Genomic DNA, 18,694 nt, shown 5'->3' on the forward strand with positions numbered 1-18,694 from the left:
AGGTAGACACAGTAAATGCAAACATGAAGGGCATAAAGGATCCTACTCATTAGAGAGCTATACAATACTATACTCGTTTTTTGCAGCACTGATAGACAGTTCTCAAGAAACACTTTCACAATGAGTGATGTCATATAAGGGGTGACTTGTTAATTGAATACACAATTCAGTGTATTCAATTCAAAGTGCAAAAAGGATTTTTTTTTATCTTGTGCAAAACAACTAAAATGAGACATGAACACATTAATTACTGTAACATAGGTGACATATTACCAAATTGTCATAACAATGTTGATGTTTGATCATACTCATTACACTCTCCACCTCGGTGATGACCTGTAAATCTCCAGTTACTGTAAAGACTGATTTACTTCTGCTTGGTTTCATTTACCACAAATCATGTGTCACTAAAGCTTTTTTTCCCTATTGCCTGTAGTTTACCTGACAAATTCAGCTTAAATTTTTGATTATGATACATTACATTTTTATTTTTAAATCAAGTGCTAAGATCACACCATTGGTGGGCAAAAGGCCACTTCTTTCCTTTGATGTCAAAGTGTCAGTATTCAGACAGCCGGCAATGTAATGTGCGGGTGTTGTCTTCGCACACATTGGTCATTATTACCATGACCATGATGCTCGGGTGGTGGGAATATTTTGCTCTAAAACTGTAATGTCATAATGTAGCAGAAATGGGTGCAATGCTTCTCAATAAATGTAATGTGTGGCTCCTTTGTGTGACAAGGGCCACATGTGAAGCTCTTAAGAACTATCTGCTGATGTGCACAATACACCCAGATTTTGCATTGGTGTACTTGGATTCTCCACCCAGCCCACATCAAGGTGTGCAGAGAGTCAGAGAAATCACCATAGAGTCCCACCTCCTACCACTTTATTACCACCCAGTTTAATAATATAAACTTTTCATTTTTTAACCTACAGTGCTGCGCAGTTTAGCCTCATTTTCAGATTAATTTATCATGTGAGTGACGCAACTTCAGAGCTGCCTTTATTGTACTGTATATTATAAACACTCCCAGCTCTGAGCTATTGTTGCCATTTTAAATTGCTTGCTTCCCCAAAGAAAATATTATTTCTGCACTTCTCTGCAAATTAAGGCACATTGGTGCACCTACATCATACTTTTTACTTTACCATCATCCTGCCCAACTCCTACCCAGCTCTACAAACCTCTGCTCTTCTGCAAGCGCTGTCCGCCTCTCAGCTGAAAACCGCGGCAGTGTGAAGCTGCAGAGGGTAATCAAAAGCCACAGTCAAAGAAATTGTGGCTTCTGATTGGTCTTTCTTCTATGCTGACATTTTAAAGTGGCAACCTTAAATATTGGACGACTTATGTGGTAATAAATCTTGTGGCGCCTAACAAATAAAGGATAATAATAATAATAATAATAATAATTTTGATAGAATACTGATCACACCACACCACAGAACAGAACAAATGCTGGGTGCAAAGTATCTGGTCTGTTGTCCCCTTTCGACTAGTAAAAATATGCTTAGATTTATTAATGTGAGTGTTATGGTTCAGATTGCTATAGAGAGGGGAAAAAATGCAAAATAATTGCTAATTTTGGAATGACCTCCCTCGTTCCATCCGCCTCTCTCCTACTCTGTGCTCCTTCAAACGTGCGCTGAAAACCCACCTCTTCCTTAAAGCCTACCAACCATCCGCATAACCCCTTCATCTCCTCCACTCGCTCTCTCCCTTGCCTCATCTGGCTCCCCTTGTGCCTGTTCTGCTTTCCCTCCCTTAGGATGTAAGCTCACTTGAGCAGGGCCCTCTTTCCTCCTGTCTCCTCACCTGTTCTTCTGCTCCGTGTTTTTTGCTTTAACCTGCCTGGAGCTCCTGAAGTACTGGTATCTCTGTTTATTGTTTTGTACTGTTTCACCCTGTATAGTGTACTGTTTGTATGGTGTACGGCGCTGCGGAAATCTTGTGGCGCCTAACAAATAAAGGATAATAATAATAATAATAATAATAATAATTTTGATAGAATACTGATCTGTACGTTCTTTCCAAATGAGGACAGATGGAGTACACTATAACGCATAACTTGTCTGTAAAAATAATTGCGTAGTACTATTAGGCAATAACTTAATTTTACTCTGATTTCATGTCACCAGTAAAGCTATGAAGAGACAATGCAAGTTATTATTACTGTTGATTAGTACTGATTTAGAAACATACTTTTAACATATCACAGGATGATTTGTACTTTCAAAGTTCCCCCCCAAAATTTGAGAGACTTAAGCTGATTACCTGCTGACATTAAGAAAATGTAAGTGGCACCACAAGTCAAGCACCATATGAGCACTCCAATGACACTCCTTATCATTCCAGTCAACACAAGTAAATGGACTGTGCAGCACCCGAAACATGAATGCAGATACAAGCTGAAGTTGGCATGGTGTCACTGGAACCAATAGGTAATACAAGCATGATTTATACCACCCATTGGTAAACAGATTTATGTTTTTAAAATGTGAATCAATTGTTTACTAAAGTACTGAATAATTTCGAATTAAACCCGACAAACATTTTAGATGAAATCCATAGGCATGGAAAGATAATACTGATCAGTCATAAATTACATTGCTGTACTATTTTGTACTCACTATCCTTGGGGACACAGTAGGGACACACATGACTCTTTTCAATGGAATAACTTTAACCTCAATTAATAACTATTGACAGAAGGCTACAAGTAATGTTAATCACTCATTCATCTTCAGCTATTTACGACTATCATCACTCATGTTTCTTAAACTTGCACTCTTTGTCCCTCCTACAATGTGTTTACCTCATTGCTCTCCAAGATTTATTGCATTCATTACCGTTTAACACTCAAGCATAAAACAATGACAAGTGTGAAGAATTTTTACATGATTTGTAACCGCAATTTTAGAGGGAGACTAGCATTGAATACCACCCTGTCCACCTTCACTGTGAAAAGCATTTTGACAAAGCCCCTGACAACTGATGTATCCGTAAACACAGACTTAATGGAATCCCACCCTTTAAAGAAACCTTTAATACTCTGGTATTTAAAGGGTATATACACAAATATACCAATGTCCAATATTTTATTATCACGAGAAAACTTAAGAATGACAATGCACTGAACCAAACTTTACAATTGATAGCTAATTATAAATATTAAATAATGGGAGTGCTGATATAGTTGATAGCATTTATTCACCATATATAACACATATATAAAATATATATACACATATAATACAATCAATATAATATTGTGTATAATATTAATCACAAAAAAATCACTAAACCGGTATATTGAAACAGCCTGCAGGCATTTAACTAAAGTAGCATGAACCCATATAATAGACCAAATAATTTCTTGCAATCCTTCCATGGAATAGCAAAACAGTTGAATAAATGTTTGTCCTTACTCCTCAGCATTCCTCAAAGAGCAAAAAGCTATTGATGAATCAATTGATGAACCATTGAGAGGATATCAATATAAGTGAACTCAGATGAACAAACTAGACTCAAACAGAACTTATTGGATCCTCCATAAGCAGATATGACACTGCAAAAACCTTGAAATACATATCAACATCCACTTTAAGTGATTTCTCACAAGATATCGTCCATAGTGGATTTGTTAAGTACACACAAGGTATAGATAGACGTGTCTCGTTCCGATTTCCGTTAGTAGGTTATCACAGTTCTCAGAATTAGCCAGCATTTGGCAAAAAACTCATTGGTATACGCAATATCTTAGCAAAGAGTCACTTATCTGAGTTACACCACAGGGGGATATGAGGAATTCCATCCTTCCTATACCAAAGCAAGTCAGCCGATATGCAAAACAGCGCTGTAAACTGGAAGTGATTACGTCAACTAACGCGTTTCTCCGCCCCCAGGTGGTGGTTCCATCAGAGGTAAAATAAAGCTAATTATAAATATAAAATTCTGTGAATCATTGGGGCCAAGTCAGTTAACAGTCGTTTTGAAGAGCGTGACCTGATCTGGAGTTTTGGCTTCCTCTGCAGATTAGCAGCTGTCTGACTTTGAAGTTTCCCCTGTTTTAAAATGAAATGAAAGAGCTGCAGGGGGTTTTAGGCATTCAGTGAACTGAATACAAAATCATTAAAAACAGCAAAGATGGTTTATAGGTTCTTATCATGAACAAGAGCAAAGATTGGCGTCTTGAGAACTATACATATCAGTGAACCAAGGACAGAACTAAATAGAAGATACCCACCATGTGTCAGGAAAGATATTAATTAGTGATGAGACATCACATGACACTTCCAATCTCCAGAACAATAATATGAGAAGATATATCTCTAGGTGTGCATCTTTCCTGGGCAACACAGTGAGCTAAACCCATCATACACACGGGGAAGCTGATATATATTCACCTTTTTAGTAAGATAACAAGGCATTTGGTTTCACACATTTAAAATCATATTGAATAAGATTTTTTTTTAAAATGAAGTTAACTATTATAATCATTGGGCCATCATGTTTTGTCCAAATAAACAAGTGACAATAATAATTGATTCTGTAGTCAGACAATGAAGCAACAGGCCAGACGGGACAGCAGTTTGGGACCATTACAGGCGTTGAGGAAAAAATGCATACAATGTAAGTATAGTCTTGTTACTTTATTATAACTTATTAAACTCCACCCAAAAATTGATCTGGATTTGCCAAATATTCACAGAACAAATAATGCCCACTAGAGAATCAGGCCATAACCACTGTATGGAATAGGGTGATCAAAGTGGACATGGAAATATAAGTGAATGGAATTTGATAGTTTCACAATGAAGGCGGTAGGAGAAGTGGCGGTATGGCAGTCCACCATATACACCCCCACTTCCACCACTGATGAAATGTAAATAAACCAACCAGCAAGCATCAACAAATGTCACAGTCCCTTAGACAGGCACAGTGACGAGGATAGGGAGAGAGGAACGGATCATTAGGTCGGTGGTTGAAATGAAAGAAGGTGGCTGGTCTCGGAGGAAGGGCCAGCTACCAAGTACCACATTGTACACCCGTTGGAACCCCATGAGAGTAACTGTTCTGGCGTCCCCCTGAAAGGGGCGATCCCCGGCGTCCTCCCCCATCCTTGAACCCGGCTCTTACCTCAGCACCAATGGCCATTGAAGGGTAATTAATATATATATATATAATTTTATCAATCAACATCAACGGAATAAGAAGCAGCTATTTATATAGCGCCACAAACTCACATCAGTCCCTGCCCCATTGAAGCTTACAGTCTAAATTCCCTACCACACACACACACACACACATACACACAATGAACAAGAGAGAATAGGGTCAATTTATTAGCAGGCATTTAACCTACTAGTATGTTTTTGGAGTGTGGATGGAAATCGGAGCAACCGGAGGAAACCCTTGTAAACACGAGGAAAACAAGTAAGCTCCACATAGATAAGTCCATGGTCAAGAATCAAACTGTGAGGCAGAAGCGCTAAACACTAAGCCACTATGTTGCTCATCTCTACCATATATATATATATATATATATATATATATATATATATATACATATATATTAGAGATGAGCGGATGAGCGGAGCGGATGGAAAATCCGACAGATCTGAGCTTTGAGGCTTAAAGTGAAACAGGGTCATGACTCGGTTTCGCACGCCAATTTTGGATCTCAAAATGAGGAAAAATGGCATTTCTGGGAAAATAATTATGCAAACCTTGTGAGAGTTTAGATCATCTATATATAGCCCTCCCTTGTTTTCTCGTGTGGTATTTTAGAACAGACAGCGTGCAGGGAGCATGTTAGTTGCAGCGCTCTGCTCTGAAAATGGCATTCAGGGTGGAAGAGGGTCATAGAAAACATTAGAATAGTTTATTATAGAATATAGATTATTGTAAAGCAGTTTTGTAAGGATCAATCACCTAAAATAGTTTGTTGTTCAATTGATTTTAATTTCAACGATCTGTCAACGATGGAGTAGTGGCGACTGGTTGTTATTAATGCATTTATAATAGTACTAGTATAACGACTGAGATAGATATTATTCTGAATTAACTAATATATTTAGTGGAGAAAAACAGTGTGCTTTTACTGTATGATTATTTGCAGCAAAACCTAAAAAAACAATTAGACTTATTTCTTTTGACATTTTTAGTTTTTCTAGTGATAGTAATCTTGTGTTGGGCAGTGATATCTGTATTAAATGGGAAAAAAGGGTGTTTTCGTGTGAGGGTTTTTCTGGTCATTATCGTCATTTAGCGACTGCATGTAGAACATTGCAGAGGCTACAAAAAATAATCTCATCTGCCATGCCACCAACAGAAGAAAGCTCATTAGATAATTTAAACAGCAACAAAAAATCATTGTAAGGTGCAAGAGATAAAAATGTTGAAACGCTACGCACATACTAAATTTGGAACGTTAGACTGCATACATCATGGAGAGTGAAGAGGCAGTAACAATCAGATGTCACTAGATGGACAGAGGCATCAGTAGATATTTACAAGGAGATACCCAATTTAAAGCGCTATGTAATTTGCTGTCGCTCTATAAATAAATATTGATGATGGTAGACGAAGGTAGCCTGCAAATATACTAAAAACTTCAAAGACTAGTACTATGCACTTCTCGATGGGCAGAGCATTCATTGTTAGCCAAGAAAGGAGCTTTCAAATACCTTGCATTACTTAAGTGGTTGTTTATGCTATGATTACCGTAGATGTGGGTGGAAATGCTGTCCTTGTGAATCAAGCAATGGGACTTGTAGGATGGGGTGCAGTGTATGGGATGTCTAAGGATAATAAATTAATTTAATTAGCTAAATTAAGCAGCAAAAAAAACAAGTGTATGGTGCAAGAGATAAAAATGTTGAAATGCTACACACACACTAAATTTGGGACATTAGATAGCTTGCATCATGGAGAGTGAAGAGGCAGTAACAATCAGATGTCATTAGAGGGGCAGAGATATCAGTAGATATTTAGACAAGTATATACACAATCGTAAAGCAATACGTAATTTGCTTTCGCTTTATAAATAAATGATAATGATAGAAAAAGGTGGCCTACACTCATACTAAATGCTTCAAAGACTAGTACTATGCACTTCTCGATGGGCAGAGCATTCATCATTAGCAAAAAATGCAATGATGGCAGAGTTACAAAATCCTTCATTAAGACAAGAATGGACACAAGACCTTAACTACGGACAGTTGCATTAGTAGATATTTTAAAGATGATGAGAGGGTACAATGTTAAATTGTGCAAGTCAAAGGCACAGTCGGATGATGAAGGGGCAGGGTAATAAAGATGGCACTATGGTACAGTGTGATGAAGGGGAAACTGTGATGAAGGAGCAAAAGCATGATGGAGGGCACAGTGTGATGGTGAACAGGCACAGTGATGATGAAGGGGCAGTGTGATAAAGGGGAAACTGTGATAGAGGGGCAACAAAATGAAAGAGGGCATGGTGTGATGATGAAGGGGCATGGTGTGATGATGGAGGGGCATGGTGTGATGTTGAAGGGGGCACAGTGTGATGTTGAAGGGGGGCACACTGTGAAAAGGGAGGGGCCACTGTGATGAAGGAGGTGGTACAACCATACTAATTTTCCAAAAATATAAAATTTTATTACAAAGCATACATATTCTTCATTTATATTATTCATATATCCATGAATGATTTACTGTTTGATATATTTATTTGTATTACTCTCTATATTAATGTTTATTCTATGATTTGTATTAAAAGAAGCAAAGCATTATTGAATGAACAAATCATTTATACAAGAGGAGGGCGCAAATTTATTTTTTGCATGGAGGCGCCAGATATACTAGCACCGGCTATTTTATTTGGTGGGTGATGGTAGGCTATTTAATTTAATAATGGGGCCTATTAATTTAAGGTGACATGTTGGGACCTTTAATTTAATGCTGATGTGGTTTAGGGGCTATTATTTGAATGTGTGGCTCTGTTTGGGGAGAATGAGGTCTATTTATTAAAAGTAAACATAAATTATTTAATTGATCGTTGCAGGAAATAGGTATATTACTAAATGGGAATACTCTTAATTTAATGTTGGGGCTGGTTGAAGGGAATTTAATGTTGGGGCTGGTTGAAGGGGCATATTTATTAAATGTATGTGCTATTAATTTAATGTCAGGCCTGGTTGTAGAGAAATAGATCTATTTATCATATGTGAATATTATTATTTTATTGTTGGGGTGGAGGGCAACCTAATTATTAAATGTGGGTGCTATTGATATAACATAAGTGCTGACTTAAATTTTCTAACTTTTTTGTATCCATTTTTTTCCCAAATAGGGCCCTCAACATTCCAGGACCCAGGCAAGCAGCAACTGAACTAAAAATGAGAAATGCAAATTGCGATACATATTTCTCATTTTGGGTCCATGGCTTCCCATGTACCCAAACTGAGAAATGCGAATCCTAATTCACTGATCCATACTGTAGAAATATGTCACCATTCACAAAATTGTGTCATACTTTAGGCAAATTAACATGAATACATCTATAGTTGTGATTGTCTCCCAAAGTATAAAAGTTAAATATGATAGCCCTGACTACGATATTTGCAAACTCTACTAAGACAAGTACAGGTTAAAAATAATTTTAATATGTCACTTCTCTAAATATGCTGTCTCTATCGCATGGCACGTTTGTGCACAAAAAGTAAGCAATGTTTTATTAAGACATTAACAATTGAGAACATATCTGATACTAATTGATGAATGAGCTCCATTTTACCGTGAACAAACTTCTAAATCTTTTCTTTGCCACATGCCGAGTCAAGGTTTGCTAGTTCAAGACTAATTAAATCCTTCATTTTCAAAATGCCTTCTCCAATGCTGTCTTTTCAAATAACATCATGGAAAATGCTGATTAAAGGTATATTGTTAGCTCAGGAAATAGAAGCATGGAATATGGAGAAACCGATTATCTTGATTTTGTCTTAATGATTAATGTTTAATGGTTTTTATCTTAATAAAGAAAAGGTACTTTTCCCAGATTTCCTCTTCTAAAATTTACTTTTATGTTAGCATCAACAAAAACAAATAAGTTTACTTGACTACACAACATAAGGTGGGAATCACAAATTTTCTTTTAAATTTGTAGAAATCTGAATCAATGCACCAGTGATTATGTGCAAACCTTGGAGCTATTCGTATTCATTTCAGTGTCCCATTCATTTCAATAGCAATTCTACAGTATGAGCTATATGTAGAAATCCCAATGAAATGAATGGGAAAATCTCCAGTAATAAATAAATAAACACACAGGGTGCCCACACTCCCAAATCATTAACCTCTCATATCAACAGACTAGTCTCCACTATAATACTATCACAGGGAGGTCATAAGTATTGGGTCCATCTGACAGTGTGAAAACCAGCCCTAGGCTGGCCTATGCGCCTCTATGGGGAGGCTGCAAAAAATTGTGTGCTCTGCCAAACAACCATATAATGGACACGTCCATATAAGGCACCTGTCCATTATACTAAAATAGTGAAAATAAGTAAACACATATATGATTTAAAAATAAACTTTAATTGAATTGAAGACTCCCCAACCACTTGTTCACATTAAATATAAAATATAATCTTCGATCTTGAGCCATTTATAGTCCAAATGGAATATGAAATCCTCTTTTCATCCCTTTTCTATCTTAATCCATCATAGCCCAAATGGGGAAAAAATAAAAATCACAATACAAAGTAATGCATCTGCTCATTAGCTTTGCCCTCAGAGCATGCTTATAATTGGCAATGAGGTGACTTCCCTGCACCACCAGCCAATCAAAAGTGTTCAATGTAGGAAACCCCTTGCAAGCTGTAGGCAAGGATGAATTCCAGAGATTCCCTGAAATTATCATTTTGTGCAGACAGCTCTAGCGAACGTATTATTCGTAAATCATTTTATTTTCTGACGGATCAAGACAGAAAATAAGATTTTTCTATTTCCTATGTAGACCACACAGGAAGTGGTAAATGAGGGACTTGACTTATGACGGGTGGACCCACACTTAAGGTCTCCTTGTTATAGTGGAAACAAGCCCAGACTGTCTGCCACTGAGCTAGTTGAAGATTTTGGGGAGACAGGGAGCATACCACTTCTGTTTTTTTTTATTTGTTGCCAGAGCTTTTTCTCATTAATTGCAATGGACATTCCATTTCAATGGGATATCTACATGTAGCGCACATGCAGGATACACAATTGAAATGAATGGGTCATGGAGATGAATAGGTCATTGAAATGAATGGGAAGAGTTTTTTCTAGGTCACTTATATCACTGGTTTTCAAGTACATATTTTGTTTTTTCGTTATTTTCACAGTGAGTTACTAAATTGGTCCCTCATAGTTTCTCCTTATTTTAGACTTAACACTGAGAAATCAATGATTGCCATGATTTTTCCAGGCCTGCCCGGGATTGGAAAACTGCTAACTTATTGGTCATTTTGCCTTTAATAGATCTTTGGTCATTAGCAAATCAATCTGTGAATCATTAAAATATAGCAATGTGTATCATTATTCTTACAAATGATCCTTTGGTACACCCCACCCCTAGATCTCGTAGAGATGCAGTGTTCATGAAATATATGTTAGTAGATGACCTTTTATTAACCTTTTATTAACCTTTTGTGTGCATGAAATATTAATGAGATGGTAACCCTACAGAGCTGAAAGCCAACCATTCCACTGTTATATACTTCTAGCATGGCCAGACTCTTGTGCCCTGAAGTATCTTACAATTTTGAAATTGTGGAGTGTCATCACTTTTAGTCACATGGGACTATTCATTAAAAACTGTCAGTAGGGTTGGGTTTATACAGTATTTTTTTCATTGAATATCTTCTACTATCTCCATCCTTGTTAAATAGGCTACCCATGCTTTTCATGGGGAAGCTGTCGCTGGAGAAAGCCAGAGGGGTTTGCTTTTGATGCTATGGCCAGTGTTAACCTCTTGACAGCTCTTCTCACTTTGGTAAATAGAGCCCACCGTAAGAATCCATCCTACTAAACATTGCTTCAGAAAAATGTGGCTTTAGCTGAGAAGAAAGAGTTTTGGAAAAGTATTATTGGGTCTTCTTTATACAGTATATTGGTGCCTTTTCATTTATGTAAATATTGGCCACTGGTAAAGTAGACCCAACTTATTTTGTTTTTATCTTTTTTGTAAAACTATTCAAATTATATATTAAATTATATATGAATAAAACAGTATACAACATTTTTTTAAGATGAACAGCGAACATTATTACTGTGGCCTTAGTTCACCAATCGAGGTTTGCAGTTTGTATTCCTAGTCTGTAATAAAACCCATCTAAATATTTAAACTTCCATTTGAATGTGTTCGAGCTGGGTTATGCACACGTGAAACAGTGGGACACTGTCTAGGATGAGGATCTAAATTGGTCAAACCGGTTGGATTTTTTTTTTTATTTTTTTTTAATGATTATAAAATTTGAGAAATCTTTCAGAATTTTCAAACTTTTTAACCAATTTGTCACAAAAGTTGTTCATTTTTGTTGTCATTGGATGCTCACAATTCTGTTATGATCTCTGCATTGTCTTTAATTGTTCCTAGAGACTAGCTTTGTGTCAAATAATACAAGCACAAAAGATTCCTGAAAGATAAAACAAAGCATTTACTAAAGTTTCAGCAGGTTATGTGCAAGACAATAAATTAAAGTAAACTGATGTAATATTTAAAAATAATATACATTCATTGTTTGTACTACTTGATTTATTGGACAACTCCACTTGTAATAGTTTATAAATTTTAAATACTTGGACCCTAATGGTCATTAAATGTGCTCCCTGGGTCCATGGATACTTTATTTTTTATTATAGATATTTAATAGACTGTATCTAACAGCTATTTTCTTTTCAATGTTTTGACAGGTTCAATTTTAAGCTTCATGTAAAGGCTATTTTAAGATATTGCACACAAACAATCTCACGAGCTTCAATACAAATTTTGTATTTGAAATGAGGGACAATTTATATAATTTATGTCAAATATTCTCAAGCGTATATCCCATTTTCTCATAAGAGTATTACTAAACAAATATTATTTTCCATTTCCATTGGTTCAAAATTATACTCAAATTCAAAGTATTAAAGTTATTTTAAGACAAATGCTAGTTATATGGTTTGAGCAAGGCTGAGTTTGGTCTGAACTTATGTTATGTCTATTGTTAAAGCCTGGAATAGAAACAGAATTAGGACTTTGTATAATGTTAGTGTTATGCAATAGTTAGGACTAAAACTATTATGTTATGATAGAGTTAAGTATTCATTTTTTTTATTTGTCCCAAGAGCAGGATTACTTTATGGAAAAATTCACTTTTAGTAGATGATCCCCTTTCAAAGAAGGGGTCTCATTAGGGGAGGGCTGGCAATTTTCAGCCCAGGGGGCAAGACTCGACTCAGCAGCCTATTTTAAAGGAAAAAAATGCAGGTGGCCCAGTGACCCAGCCCAAGGTAGCCCACAATGGGACCGGCCTGGGGGGCAGATGCCTCCCCGCCCCCCAGCCCAGCCTACCCCTAGGTCTCATCTTCCTAGGACACCAAACGATTTTACCAGGCTCTATTGCAAGCCAGTCTGATTGTGCACCCTTTGTCCTGGTGGGTGCGTAGCAAATGCTTCTTTTACTCATTTACTAGGATGGATGTGACTATGGTCTGCACCCAATTGGCAAGTCATTTTTGCAGTGTCACTGGCTTTACATTCCTCAATAGAAATACATTTTTGTTCTGGAGATTTAAAACCCATTGACGTGGGGAAAATGATGAGCAGTATGGTATTTTTGAAATGGATCCTGTGTAAACACTGATGTGAAGCCAGCTATTGGAAACACGTTAATGCAGTAATTGATATATGAATGAGCCAGAAAAGACACTTCATTATCAAAATGACCAACATGATTTAAGTTTGCTAAAAAGATAAACTCTACTACAGGAGGAGTTATCATTTAATTTGATATTCCATCTACTAATTCAACAGTTAACCCTTCACACTCTGGTTTCTAAAGAGTTAACCACAGCCAAGCAATCTCTCGCTTCTAACCAGGCAATGGATTTGTTTAGAGCAATAAGGGCAGAACTATTAAATTGTTAGATTTAATATACAAAAAGTACAATGCTTACAGATAATAAAAAACAATTAGATAAAGATTTAACATACACATAAAAAAACGGAAACAGTTGTAAAAATAAATGGGATGAAAGTACAGAGCATAAGTTATGTATAATAATCTGTATGCCTGGGGGTAGGCAGAAAAGATGGACAGTCCTTCAATTAGATTGATTCCCAAGAAGCTGACAATTGGTTGTAACTTGTTTCAGCTTTTTAAAGACACCTTTACACTTTTCCCCACCTCCAGGGGGGCTGTGGTATGTGACACTTTTCACAATCACCATTTGTATGTTGCCTGATTTACTACCCAATTCTACTATATGACCTAACTTTTCTGTGAAGTGTCACACAGACCCAATTTTATTATTAATAGATCCTCTATGAATTTACCCATCTGTTGATACCAAACCTAGGTACATGGTATCAGTTGAGCTTATACTCATTTCCTGTGTGGCGGAATTTTTTATTTGACATATGAGCTGCCCTTCAACATGCTATTGAGGAATATGTGCTGGGATATAGCTCATCGCAGGAACCTTTGAAGCTGCCATAGGTGACACTGCTATCTTCTAACACCGGGATGTGCAAAGCCACCAAATAAACCTACAACAGTCCTTCTGACTTCGCATTTTACACCATAGTAACTCAATTTATTAATGGATTCAGTTCATATATCAAATAAACACTGCAGTTATGATTTAGGCCTTATTCCCCACAATTATGTGATGGGTTAATACTTATAACTATAAGTTCTCTATGTCCACTACAAGAATATTCTAGCTTATCACTGTTTATATGTGTTAAGAACATAAGAACATTATAGAATTGATCACATTTGTAATCATTACATTATTACAATTATTGCAATATTGCATTAGTACATTATTTTATTTACATCTTTGCTGTCTCTATTTTGTGTGAAAATTGATTTTGTGAAGAAAAGTTTACCCTTTTTATTTTCATGCTGCATTAGGAAAATCAATAAATACTGTAATTATGGAGCTGTATTTGCAGGATGTTTCACTACAGCCATGATTGTTTCACTCTAGATAAACAGAATGGAATTTGGCCAATAATCTGAAGTTTTAAATCCCAAAATGTGAAATTTGATGGGACCCAAAACCTCTGAAACAAGTAAGTAATTTACTTCTATCAGTTATTCTTAAATCATATTTGAAACCGCTTCAAACTTGAAGAATTTGGTTCTGTCTAATCAGATTTGTTTATTTTTTGCTGAGTGCAAAAAGGTACCTGAATTTTATGGGACACAGACATTGCACTGATCTCCAGGATTTGTTGTCAGGACAGTGTCAGACTGGGGCATGAAGGGCCCACCGGGGGACTGCAACACTAGGGGCCCACCAGAGGGGGTGTGGTCAGCCATCATAGAGGTGGGACCAGAAACTATAGGGGGAGTGGTCAGTCCACGAAGGACAGCTAGCACCATAGTGTAGTATATAAAGAATGCAGTGTGTGTATAAAGAATACACAGTCTTGACCTGCCCCTTAGATTGGGCAGAACAGTCACCAAAAATCAGGATTGTCCCACTAGTGTTGTGAAACTACAAGCCCCAGCATGCTTTGCCAATATATAGCAGCTTATTGCTGGAAGGGTATGCTGGGTTTCACAACACCTGGAGTACCACAGGTTAGCCAAGCCTGCACTAGACTCAGATCCTTTGTCAGACTGTCTTACCTGTTATTGTCACTTTTACCACCTGTGGCTGCTGGTTTCTTTAGTTGCAGCTTGTCTGGATCCTGGAATGTTGAGGGCCCTATTTGGAAAAAATAATGGGTACATTTAGAAATGCCAACCATCCCTGCCATTAAATCAACAGCACCCACATTTAATAATTAGGCTTCTCTCCAGCCTCAACATTAAAGTAATAGTGCTCACATTTGATAGATAGATCTATTTTCCTCCAGCCAACCCCAACATTAAATTAATAGTATTCCCATTTAATAATTAAACCTATTACCCTCCCTCCAAACAGCCCCAGCAATAAATTAATAGCATTTACGTTTAATACATCCATTTCCCACGACCATTCCTAGCATTAAATAATTAATATTCACATTTAATAGACAGCGCTCCTCCCCACACTCAGTCTCACATTCAATTATAGACCCAAACCACCTCAGCATTAAAGGTCCCATCACCCCTCCCTATAGTGTTCTCTGTGCAGCCCCCCCTCACTATAGTTTAGCATTGGCAGCCCCCCTCACTATAGTTTAGTATAGTCAGCCCCCCTATAGTTTAGTATAGATAGACAGCCCCCATGCCACATAGTAGTGCCCCCAATGTTATGCCACACGGTAGTGCCCCCAATGTTATGCCACACTGTAGTGCCCCCAATGTTATGCCACACAGTAGTGCCCCAATGTTATGCCACGCAAGTGTCCCCAATTCATATTATGCCTGCAATAGTGCCCCCCAATTCACATGCCATGCAATAATGCTCTCAATTCACACACACACATATATATATATATATATATATATATATATGTACACATTATATATGTATATACACATATATATATATACACATACTTATATGTACACATACATATATCTATATATATATATATAGATAGTTAGATATATATATATATATATATACACACACATATAGTGATGGCACAAAACAAGGGGTTAAAGTTTACTTACCCATATGTTGATTGCTGCAGCTTCTACCTTCAGCGGCGGCGGGAACATCAGCTGACAGGGGGAGGGGGCAGGTCACATGATCGCAGCTGCGATCGCATTTGAAAGATGACTGGCTGTCACTGAGCGCCGGAGAGGACTGCGGGCACCCTGGTGAGGACAACGGGCCTCCAGGTAAGCTCCGGCCACATCTTAAAGGGGGTGTGGCCGTAAGGTAGCCGGGCCTACCGGTGATTTTACCGGTAGCCCGCTGGGCCAGTCCGATGCTATGTCAGGATATATAACAACTAGAGCAGCAGATAAGGAGGGGCAGCACCCTGCTGATTGTCTCCATTTATTTTCTTGCTAAATCCTACACATGTGTACTAAGTCCTATTTTTCTTTTGTCATTAATCACACTGCTCTGTCTCCTGACACTGTTGCCGTGTTGAGCAGAGCTGCTTACCGGACAAATATACTCTGTAATCTGCTCTACTTTCAGGTAAGACTACAGGTTTTTTTAAAATATGATTTATTTGTTTTTTATATTTATGCATTTACTTATTTTAAACATATTACTTTAAGTAGTATGTTGTGTTGGAACAGGTACAGGATTCTAGTGCTAATCAAGATGAACTCTGGCCGGCCAGAGGTGCGGAATCTAACAAGCTCTCCGGTGTTCACCAGGAAACGCTGCAAGGCGGGATCTGGTACAAGTGAAGGTATTAGGTATCAGGCACAGTAGTCAGCGGATAGTCAAACAGAGCCAGGTATCATGGATACACAGGGATCAGAAGATAAACAAAGAGATTGCAGCCAAAACAGTAGTCTGGTACACAGGGAGTCAGCAGAATGCACAGGAAAGGCAGAGGGTAACAGAATGCTGGAACAGGAGTCAGGAAACATACACGTTGCTCTGACACTACATGAGTGCCAGAGCGAGGTTTATATACACAGCAGTTCAAATTTCCCGCCCCGAGATGCGGTCAAGTGACCGCCAATACCCGGGAAACGCAGTTCCGAAGAGAGAGCGGAGACAACGCTGGAGCTGAGAAAGGCAAGATTGATACACATGTCTTTATTGTTTATTATAAACATATTTATTTTAAATAGTATGTATTTGAAACACTTATTTTTCATTAGCATTTATTTACTTATTTTAATTGCATTTTTTGTCTTTTAAGAAAAGCATTTCTTGAACCAGAGAGGCAGCCACAGAACTCCTGCACAGAAGGGAATTAGTGGTGTAGACCTCGCTGAATGGAAACTGAACTTCATTTTACTCACAAAGAACAAGCAGGCAGCTTTTTTTAAATGAACAGTGTCTCGAAAACAGAAATGGCCCTGATAATATGTACACTTGAGTTCAGTTACACAGCTTCCGAAATAGATGAGAAAATACAATATTTGACCATCCATTTATTACCTTGATGACAGACCAGTTATGACCATAACATAATTCATGGTTTTTATAACCTTTTTAGGCAATAAACTGTTGGCAGATATTAACCAAATGGTTTGCACAACAAGTCTTTCCCTTTTCCATGCTTACTGTAAGTCTGCAGGCTCAATTTCCAGCACACATTTCTTAGTCCTTAAACTATACCCTTGATGTGGAAGTACACAGGGTTGATTCAGTCCCACTTGTAGGAGGCAGACTTTTTTGAGAGGTACAGGATAAACAGTTGTTCTAAATTTGTCTTATTACTGGAGAAAAACTTCTCTCCTATACTGTTGTATATTATTTTCACTTTAGTTATAATTACCATTTATATATACATAAACTCAGTGACTTGCCAATGAGGTCAGACCATAGTCACAGCCATCCTAGTAAATGAGTAAAAGAAGCATTTGCTCCGCACCCGACGGGACAAAGGGTGCACCATCAGACTTGCTTGCAATAGAACCCGGTAAAGTCTTTATATATATTTATATATATATATACCATATAAAGATAATGTGCAATGCAGTGTCACTGTGCACCTCGGTTTGTGCAGATGTGCCCAAATTTCCCCCAAAGCGCATGGGTTTTTAGTGCAAAATGCCACCATGTCACTCACCGGACTGTGAGTGCCTCTTCTCCCATTGTTAGGAACCGTGGCCGCCCGCCATCCTGATGGTCTGCGCATGCGTAGCCTCTATGAACTCTTCAGACCTGTTGCTTTTAGTTAATTGGCTGATCAGCAACACTCCCTATTTAAAGCACCTGTGGTCATTACCTCGTGGCCTGATCTTGGAGTCTCATTCCCTGTGAGTCTCTGAAGGTGTTCCTGTGTTTCCTTGTATCTTCAGCTCCAGCTGATTCCTCGCTACTGCATTGCCGGTTTCCAGACCGCTTCAACTCTCCTGTGTTTCATCGTGTCTTCAGTTCCAGCTGATTCCTCGCTACTGCATTACCGGTTTCCAGACCGCTTCAACTCTCCTGTGTTTCATCGTGTCTTCAGTTCCAACTGATTCCTCGTTACTGCATTACCGGTTTCCAGACCGCTTCAACTCTCCTGTGTTTCATCGTGTCTTCAGGACCAGCTGATTCCTCGCTACTGCACTGCCGGTTTCCAGACCGCTTCAACTCTCCTGTGTTTCATCGTGTCTTCAGTTCCAGCTGATTCCTCGCTACTGCATTACCGGTTTCCAGACCGCTTCAACTCTCCTGTGTTTCATCGTGTCTACTATTCCTGCTGACCTCCGCAAGTATCATCATTGCTCCACTCGTGTTATGTTCTCTGTCTGGGTGCTTCACAGACACGGATTACCGCTACCACTCTCCTGTGGTCTCTACTCGTGTCGGCGTTCAGCCGCTCAGCTATCCCTGTGTTTCTCTCGTGACAGCCTGCTCAACTGAATCGCCGTATGCTTATCTTTTATTGACTTT

This window comes from Mixophyes fleayi, chromosome 2 (genome assembly GCF_038048845.1).
Source record: "Mixophyes fleayi isolate aMixFle1 chromosome 2, aMixFle1.hap1, whole genome shotgun sequence".
Taxonomy (NCBI): domain Eukaryota; kingdom Metazoa; phylum Chordata; class Amphibia; order Anura; family Limnodynastidae; genus Mixophyes; species Mixophyes fleayi.